This window comes from Diabrotica undecimpunctata, chromosome 5 (assembly GCF_040954645.1).
Source record: "Diabrotica undecimpunctata isolate CICGRU chromosome 5, icDiaUnde3, whole genome shotgun sequence".
Classification (NCBI taxonomy): domain Eukaryota; kingdom Metazoa; phylum Arthropoda; class Insecta; order Coleoptera; family Chrysomelidae; genus Diabrotica; species Diabrotica undecimpunctata.
The window spans coordinates 70381663-70391753 of NC_092807.1; the positions used below are offsets into that span (position 1 = coordinate 70381663).

Below are 10091 nucleotides of genomic sequence, written 5' to 3' on the forward strand. Positions count from 1 at the left end.
ACAGAGTCTTTGACAGATCTGATACTCTACCATCTAATAAAGATCTCATATCTGATTCATCTCGAATACTTTTCTGCCATTGCTCAATATCATGAATCCTATTGTCATTTATTCTTTGCATATTTAACTGTAACTCGCTTCGTAAATTATTATGCTTTTTACGTTTCATCTTTTTACATCCGGACATCTTCACTCCTCCAAAACTTTTTATTTTTTAACGCTTTAAGTCATTGTTTTCTAGTCTTTATATGATTTTATTATTTTCCATGTATTCTTTGTGTATATTCTATTACCTTAAGACGATTGTGTAAATCATCTGTATTAAGATCCATTGTTTTAACTTTTTTTCTATTTCCAGCGCTTTCATCATATTTTCTGTAGTTTGGTAGGCAGCATCTCTAATGCTCTTCTCCATTTTATGTTTAAATATATCTAGATCATTTTTAAAATCATGTACCTATGTCTTTTGATAAATCAGATATTTTTGAACCAACCAATTTTGATGGAGTTTGTTTTGTTTTGATATTCATCATTATTATAATGCCTATAAATACATTGCATTTAGTTTCAACCTAAAAATTTGATTAATACAATACCTACTTACTTAATTGAAACCAAAGTATAGAGGTATATCACTGTTAATGATACCAATGAAAAATCTTCCAATTAAAGAGGTAAGTTATTCAAGAATAAGCTTCTAACTTAATTCTTAAGCAATGAAATTTTGTTTTTACTTCTATTTATATATAGTTTAATAAAACCATATTTTTATTATAATATTAGAATTTTTCTTATAAATACTTAAAAGTTTTAAACTTCCCTAACATCTTCAATATTATACTCTATTATAAGCTATTTAAGTAATAAATATTTAAAGGTAAAAAAATTAATCAAATAATTAACAATAATAAATAAATTTTTAGATGATTTAGAGAAAATAATTGTAAAAATATTCTATTGTTTAATTGATTAATTTAACCTGTACTACCATAATATTCAAATCAACCTATATCTAAACATTTTTTATAAAAAGAACCTAAATATATAGGATAATAATTTACACCTAAAGTAGAAAGAATAGGTATATTTCATATTAATCTAAAAAATAAAACTCTAGTAAGTCTATATAATCTTATTAAATTATAAGAAATTTTAAATTTGACTAATTCATACCCTAATCAAACTCCTATTATAATAAAAATTAAAGTTATAAATTTTATCAAAAAAGGTAGGCAAATAAAAATTACAGTAGAAAATACAAGCCAAGAAAATATACTACCCCTAAAAACTACAAATAAAATTAATCCTCTTATACCTTTTAATATTAAATACCCTCTCTCCGATAACATATTTAATGATAAATAATTAAAGCTACCAGTAAAGAATAATAAGTTAAACGAAATCTATAAGCAACAGTTAAACCAATTGAAATATAAAAAATTAAATGAATATAAATATTTAAATATCTAAAAGATAAAATTTCAACAATTATATCTTTAGAATAAAAACCAGATATAAAAGGAAATCAACATAAAGAAATATTACAAATATTCAAATAAGTATATGTTAATGGTATCTTGACAATTATTTAAATTATTAATAATATTTCCTGCACATAAAAATAATAAGGCTTTAAATAAAGCATGAATTTAAAGATGAAAAAAGGCTAATTTATATTCACCCAAAGATAAAATTCTGTTGCGAGAAATATATGATTCATATAAAACTGTAAACATATTATTTGTAGTTCTATTCTATTCTAGTAATTTCGCCGCTCAGCTGATAAACCTGTTTGCCAACCTGACTTCTCGAGAGGGTCGCCGCCGAATTCGAAGGGATTCTCGATTAACTGTATTTTATATTTAAGGAGGGAATTTTGTAGAAAACAGTCAGATCTAGTTCTAGTTCTAGTTTTGAATATCGAGTTTAAATTGTTAGCTGGAAATAAATATAGTGAAATAAATTAGTGAATATCGTAATAAAGACTTTAATAAACTTGGAAGTGTTATAAATGCAGAACCTTTGATAATAAATAAAGACAATAAATTAGATTTAATAAAAATACTACATTGGTGTCAAAAGTGAAATAGAAAATAAATTGTGAAAATGACTACGATTTATGAGCTAACAGTTACTAATTTACGAAGACATCTCGAGGATAGAGAATTAGCTTCTACCAGAAAAAATGGTGATTTAGTCTAACGACTAAAGAACGCTTTGGAGGAAGAGGATTTGGACCCCGAAACTTATATATTTGAAGATAAACATGATGCTGTCATCTTGTCGATTTCGAAATTAAAGAACAAAGTTTCTGGCGACATCGCATCATTAGAGAACAAAGTTTCTGACGATATTTCGAAAGTTTCTTCTGATGTAGCCAAAGTTTCTGGTGATGTGGCCAAAGTTTCTGGTGACATCGCTTCTTTAGAAGACAAAGTTTCTAACGAGATTTCTTCTCTGGAAAGCAAAGTTTCTGCTAACATCTCTTTGGAGATCTCTAAAGTCACTTCTGAAATGTCTGCCCTCGACGATAGAATATCGTCATTAAAAAACCAAGTTGCTGCCGATATGTTGGCCTTCGAAGAAAAGATATGGAAAGAGATGGAAAGGAAGATGGAGGAAACAGGGACAGCAGAGAGAGGAGACAATCCAATTACAGTAGAGACAAAAGAAGACGAGATGAAATGTAAGTGTAAGTCACGGCGGAAATTTGAAGGAAGTGGAGGTTCTGTTCGTGTGAAAGTCCCAACTTTCAACGGAAAATCGTCATGGAACAACTACATGAAACAGTTTGAATCAGCTGCAAGAGCGAATGGATGGTCTGAAAAAGAAAATGCTGTAAACCTGACTATCGCTCTTCGAGCATATGCTTTAGATGTGCTTCAGACCATAGCCGTAAAAGAGACGGATGATTTCGAACAACTGAAGAAGAGGTTAAATATGCGATATGGCCACGAACATTTGGAGCATGTATATCAGTCGCAGCTTAAAAATCGAAGACAAAAGAGAGATGAGGCTCTTCAATAATATTAGGTAGATATTGCCAGATTAGTACAGTATGCTTATCCAACAGCTCCCGAAGACATGATTGAAAAATTGGCCGTTCAAACATTTATTGATGGCCTTCGTGATCATGAAATGCAGAGAACACTGCGATTAGCTCGCCACAAGACGCTGGTTGATGTCTTATCCGCCGCCCTCGAATACGAGTCAGCTACGCAGACCTCTGGCGGGTACAGTAAAGTTAGGACTGTAAAGGAGGAAGGAGATGAAGATAAACTTGACCAGCTCGTTAATATGATGAAAAGTATTACATGCAAGAAAACGAAGACCATAAAATCAAGAAACTCACCATCAGGAAAACTAGAACGAGTCGGCCTTAGGGGGGCAGCTTCGACCCGGAACTTTTCCAAAGACCCTCTCATACTAATAGCTTCTTTGAAATGTCGTGAAGATAGTGTATATGTAGATGGAGAAATAAATGGTAAAAGGCATACGTTGTTGGTGGATACCGAAGCGACCAGAACCATTATACGTCCGACAGTTATAAACAGCCGTAAGAAACTCTTACCAACGAGGTTGAGACTTCGGACCGCTACAGGTGAAAATGCCAACATTTATGGAGAAATCCGGGTACAATTGGGAATTGGAGCAGAAAAGTTCGTCCATACTGTTATAGTTGCTGACATCGAAGAGGATGTTATATTAGAATATGGAAGTAATGAATATGCATGGATTCCAATTGGATTTTAAGAATAAGGTACTCAAAGTTGGCAACGAGGAGGTATTTCTTCATCCACATGATGACAACACTGTGCAAGCAGCCATTAAAGAAGATACAGTCGTGCCTGCGAGAAGTGAAACTGTCCTCCGGAGGCGTGTTAGCCGGGAGCTGACAGCCGTGCCGGACGCATCAAGGAATTTGGATATCGGTCAAAATACTTGGGAATTCCAAGTTTGGCCAAATCCAAATTTCTAATTGATTCGATGGAGGGAAATTCCACTTTCGCTGCGTAAAACAAAGGATTTGTTTTACATAAAAGCAGGTAGATTTTCTCTCATCGATCAGTCGAGCTTGCCTCTTCTACTGTAGACCTAGTCGGTGCTCTTATTGTACCTACTAAGTTATTGTTTTATTTCTGATTTCCTATATACCATTTTTATTTTAGCATTATTGTATATTCAGACCTTTTCAGGTTAGAATATTACATTGATCTATATTTATTCATGTACTGATTGTTTGATATTTTATTTGATTATTTTGATTGTTTATTTTTCTTGTATTTTGTGTCTTAGTTGTTCTTCCGTAAGTTAAGAACACTTAGAAATATTTATCTTGCTTTTTCTATTTTATATTTTGATTTGTACTTTGTCTAAGTAGTTCCTTCCGGTAAGTCAAAGAACTCTTAGAAATATTTCTCTGAATATTAGACTTGTTATTTTAATTGTGCGTCTAAGCCGTTCTTTTCCGGTAAGTCAAAAGAACACTTAGAAATATTTTCATAATCATTGTTGCATTATTATTTCCGATATTTTATCTAAGATATTTTCTTCCTTAAGTTAAGAAAATACTTAATACATTTGTCTCTTTCATTTTCTATTTTATGCTAAGTTGTTTTTTCCGTAAGTCAAGAAACACTTAGCAATATTTTCACATCTTTTCTATATTTGATTTTTCTTATTTTCTATTATAAGTCGTTTCTTCCGTAAGTCAAGAAACACTTATAAATATTTGTGCATTTATTTTACTATATTTGATTCTCTTGTTTATTTTCTGTTGTAAGTTGTTTCTTCCGTAAGTCAAGAAAGACTTAGACATATTTCTATAATCAGTTTCATTTTTGCATTTCTCGTTTTATATTTTAATTTGAGTATTTTATTTTTCCACTCTAAGTCGTTTCTTCCGTAAGTCAAGAAACACTTAGAAATATTTCCATATTTTACTCTCACATTTACATATTTCATTTATCTATATTTCTGTCCTAAGTTGTTTCTTCCGTAAGTCAAGGAACACTTAGAAACATTTTTCTTTGCATTATATTTTTATACCATTTAATTTACTTGTTTACTAAGTTATTCCTTCCGTAAGTCAAGGAATACTTAGATCATTTTTACCTATCTGTTTTCCATTTTTGCTCTGTTACTATGTAACTGTTCCTTGGAACCGTTACCTATAACAGATATTTGTCACTGTTATTTATAACAGCGGTGGTATTTAACCTTTCTACCAGCGACAAACCAAAGATGGTGAATACCCGATCCAATTCCGGGAATAGGAAGAAGCCCGAAGAGCCGGCGATTGGTCCTACAGGCCCAAATGCCCCCTCTCGGCAACATGGCGCCCAACAAACAAAACCCGAACTCACGACCCCAGGACCGTCTTCGAGCCAGCCTGCTACAGCTGACTTTATCTCTGCCTTGATGCAAGCGATGGCGGCCCTTTCAACTACCCAAGGCACGACACCACAGATGCCCCAACACACACCTGAGCCACCGAAGCCCAGGATCACTTACATGAAACCACCCCAATTCTCAGGCCGAGACATCGAGAATTCACTCAACTTCCTGAACAAAGCAGAGAACTTCCTCACCAAATACGATGTCGACCAATGGATTGACTACCTAATCGACAACGCACTCCACGGCGACGCGAAGAAATGGGCCGAGAAGTTTTCACACACGGACCTGCCGTACGACACATTCCGAGACCGTCTCCTAAGGAAATACAACGACCCTGCCGTGATTTCAGCCCTGACGTCAAAACTTCATGGAGAGCATCATTGGAAGGATGAACCCACGGAGGACTTTATCAACGGTAAAGCAGCCTTATTCAGACGTCTCGCACCTTACACCCCTGAGGACCAGAGGTGTATCACCATCGTAAACTTACTGAGACCCGACATCGCGATCTGCCTGAGAGCGAACATCCCCAGGGCCGAGGAAGACCTTCTGACAATCGCCCAGGGCATGGAATCTGACATCCGCCGGACCGGCAAACCCCAGCAGCATCAGCAGCAGCAGCAGCAACAACAGCCGTACCGTCCCCCACGTCAGGATAACGCTCCACGACACCCTGAGGCGATAGACGAATGGAGGAACCCCAGTGGACAGTACAGGATGCCATCAATGAACGAACCACCACCTCCAACCCCACAGAACCAGGGAAACGCCAATCGGGGCGCCAACTGAACCCTGTTGTGACGATGGTGCTCCAACTGAATTCTATTCAGGTACAACCCTCGACAGCAGGCCTCCCCCAACTCTATGGAAGGATCAACGGGCAGCAAGTGAAGATTTTGGTCGACACCGGTGCCTCCGGGAACTTCGTTCACCAGAGGTTGATCCAGAGACGGGACCTGCACCGAGGACCAGGACTGGTTCAGCTGGCATGCACGGGCAGCACATCCCGCACCCTAGGGACTGCTGCAGTCAATATGAACATTGACACTCTGGACACGACTGTAAACTGCATGGTTATGAAGGATTTGAACCTCGACGTTGTGTTAGGGATGCCTTGGTTGGAGCAGGAAGAGGCCAATCTAGACATACCCCGAAAATGTCTACACGCTGGTACTGCCTGCCGAACCACCATCTACTGGGCGACCCCAGCAGAAAGGCAAGCCAAACCACAACAGCTGGAATTCCATCAAACCCCATCCCAACAAACAGAACAGTCAACCCAAGAGGACAATGAAGTATTAGACAACCGTCCACGTCAGCCGACCACTGAAGAAACCGAAACAGCGGACATCAGTACAGGCACACCCGAAGAAGAAGAAGAAGCCTACGGCGTTCCATTACTAGAGACGATGGAGGACGTCGACGAGGAGGAAGAACCTAGCCTGACAGCAGATGACATGCCAGACGCCGAATGCCTTTTATTGATAGAGACAATGGAGCACGGCGACGAGGAGGAGGACACCGACCCCATCCTCGACGGTCCGGTCGACATACCACTCCGAGAGGAAATCCGGAGAAGTCACCGGACACACAAGAGAAAGAAACGACTTCGGAGACGCGAGCAGCAAACCTCAGAAGACGTACCCAGGAGCGAGATTGAAGAGAATCTCCTCCAAGAGTTCACGATGGTCGACGATTCTGACCATAGGACCCTGACCCCTCCGGACGGACAAGATGAAGGAACCACAGCGCAACCGACAGCCAAAGATGACCAAGGATAAGGTCCCATTACGACACGTGGAGATATAAAGGTGAATTGAGTAGCCTTATGTCTTCACGACGTCGTAGGACCTCCTCAGGGTGAATAAAGTAGCCCTGACGGAAGCAGACGAGCCACCCGGCACACCTGGACCACCTGGACTACCTAGACCACCTGGGCCTACTGGACCATATACAATTAAGTTCAAATATCTTAAGTACAATATCTTAGTTTTTTTTATCTTAAGTCTTTTACATTATATTCTTTTAGGGTAAAAATTTTATTATTGTATTTTTTTTATTCTTAAATTGTATTTTTCTATTGTTTTAATAAATTTTCTTAGCACCGTTAGGTCTTTCAGAGGAGGGGGGATGTCCTCCGGAGGCGTGTCAGCCGGGAGCTGACAGCCGTGCCGGACGCATCAAGGATTTTGGATATCGGTCAAAATACTTGGGAATTCCAAGTTTGGCCAAATCCAAATTTCTAATTGATTCGATACAGGGAAATTCCACTTTCGCTACGTAAAACAAAGGATTTGTTTTACATAAAAGCAGGTAGATTTTCTCTCATCGATCAGTCGAGCTTGCCTCTTCTACTGTAGACCTAGTCGGTGCTATTATTGTACCTACTAAGTTATTGTTTTGTTGTGGATTTATTAAAAGGTTCAATATTTATAACACTTACGGATTTAATTTATTTCTTTATTTAAATTAACTTATCTGACAATAATTTATATATATCCGTACGTAACAAATTCGCGAGCGCGTCTTGAGAATTAACTGTTCCTTCCAAATAAAATGTCCTTTTATATATGCCATTGCCTTTACGCTAGAATCATCGAACAGCCTTCTCGATTAGCGGCGAAATTATAACGGTAAGGCAAACGGGTATTTTTACATCGGCTCGACCGTTTCTGGAAGGTCACTTCAGGTAAATTTCTGCCGGCTAATCGAATACTCTCGTAAAATCTAAAACAGAACAGCATTAGTCATAATATTTACGGTTATTTTAGGCCAGGATAATTATCGTAACATTACCCCCCTCTTAAAAGATGGTTCCTCCTGGAACCTTGTCGGGACTGGAACCGGAACTGTATGCTGGTATCGGCAACTGGACCCTCTTTTACAACTTCCAGTTGTATAAAAATGACAAGGGACGGTTTTCTCTCCGCACCAGTAACTATGCGGATTGCAACAGACTAACACCTGGACTTCGGTGTCTTTAAAGATCTCCTCCACCATATTTCGGATAACCCTCCAATCTAATTGGCGGCACTCCAACTTTGGCATGGCTAACTTTTGCACGTCGGACTCTAGTACGTGCTCTCTCAATTGAAGTAAGGCTTCCCACACATCTCGGTAGGTAGGTTGGTCACGGGCAGTGTCTTTTGTTACCAGGTAGAAAAGGTAACGTGATGCATCTGGCATAACGAGCTGGCACCTGGCATTGAAGTTCTGCAACTCGACCAAACTTCCTTCGAAAGACGGATGCCAACCTTGGTGCGTCTTTGATACTGGCCGGGATGGTAAGGGCCAGCGAGTAGTCATCGGGGAGCGCGAGTAGATCTTGCTTTTCTTCAGTGGTAACACCATGTCTTGCTTTACCGGTACCTCCATAGGCACCCATGAATTCCTCAAACGTGAGGTCAGACACGTCTTGGACTTGGTTTACTTCCACTTCTTCATCTACGTCGTGGTCACCTTCGAAAGACGCCAGCCGGTTATGGTGTACTATCATCGGCTTTCCCCTCGGAATCTTGCTTATTCGGTAGATGACATCGTTGATCTTCTCCATGATGAGGTATGGACCTTCCCAAAACTGCTGCAATTTGGGAGAACAACCTTTTCGCTTCTTGGGATTATACAGCCATACTTTGTCGTTCTTCTTAAAGCAACCCTTTTCGGCTTGTGTATCGTACCGTTTCTTCATTCGGTCGCTAGCGATCTGAAGGTGGGAACGGACCAACTCATGTACATCGTCCATTCTTCTTCGTAATTCGATCACATAATCTTCACCTGCTACATCTTCTCCAGGTCGACACCCAAATTCTAGATCACAAGGTAGTCGCATTTCGCGTCCGAATAGGACTCTGGCTGGTGTCTGGCCCGTTGATTCGTTAACAGCAGATCTGTAGGCCATTGTGAAGAACGGAAGGTATTGGTCCCAGTCTCGCTGATGATCGGACACCATCTTTGTCAAATACTTGCCAACTGTCCTATTCATTCGTTCTACCATACCATCCGATTGCGGATGATACGCGGTAGTTCTTGTTTTCTTCATGCCTAGTCTATCACATATTCCTTGGAATAGATCACTTTCAAAGTTCCTGCCTTGGTCACTATGGATCTCCAAAGGCACTCCAAATCGGCTGATATATTCTTGGATCAACTTATCTGCAACGGTGGCGGCCTTCTGGTCTGGAAGTGCGTAAATCTCGACCCACTTAGTGAAGTAATCCATTACTACCAACATGTACTTGCCCCCATTTTCACTTTCTGGAAATGGCCCTGCAATGTCCAAAGCTATTCTTTTAAACGGGCTTCCAACATTATATTGTCTCATAGGAGCTCTCCTTTTCCGGTGAGGCCCGTTACTCGTAGCACAAATAGTACATTTCTTACACCAGTCTTTTACGTCGTCGGAACTGTTCATCCAATAAAACCGTTCCCGAATTCGCTGAAGGGTTTTCCTTACACCAAAATGCCCTCCCGATGGACTGTCGTGTAACTGACGAAGTACTTCGGCTATTCTGCTCTTTGGGATCACCAACTGTCTTCTTTTCTCTGAACCGTCATCATTTTCCAGGACTCGTTTGAGCAAGCCATCTTCGATGATAAATGAGTCCCACTGGGCCCAATACGTCTTAACTACTAAGCATAGGTTTGATATTTCCTGCCAAGGTGGTCGACGGTTTTCCTCTTTCCATTTTCGG

The 10091-nt window shown here is 39.2% G+C and overlaps 1 pseudogene; it reads right to left on the minus strand.

Annotated features, from left to right (window-relative positions):
- Nucleotides 1-1001: 1001 nt before the first annotated feature.
- Nucleotides 1002-1736, minus strand: LOC140442250 (NADH-ubiquinone oxidoreductase chain 5-like; annotated as a pseudogene).
- Between the last annotated feature and the right edge of the window lie 8355 nt (nt 1737-10091).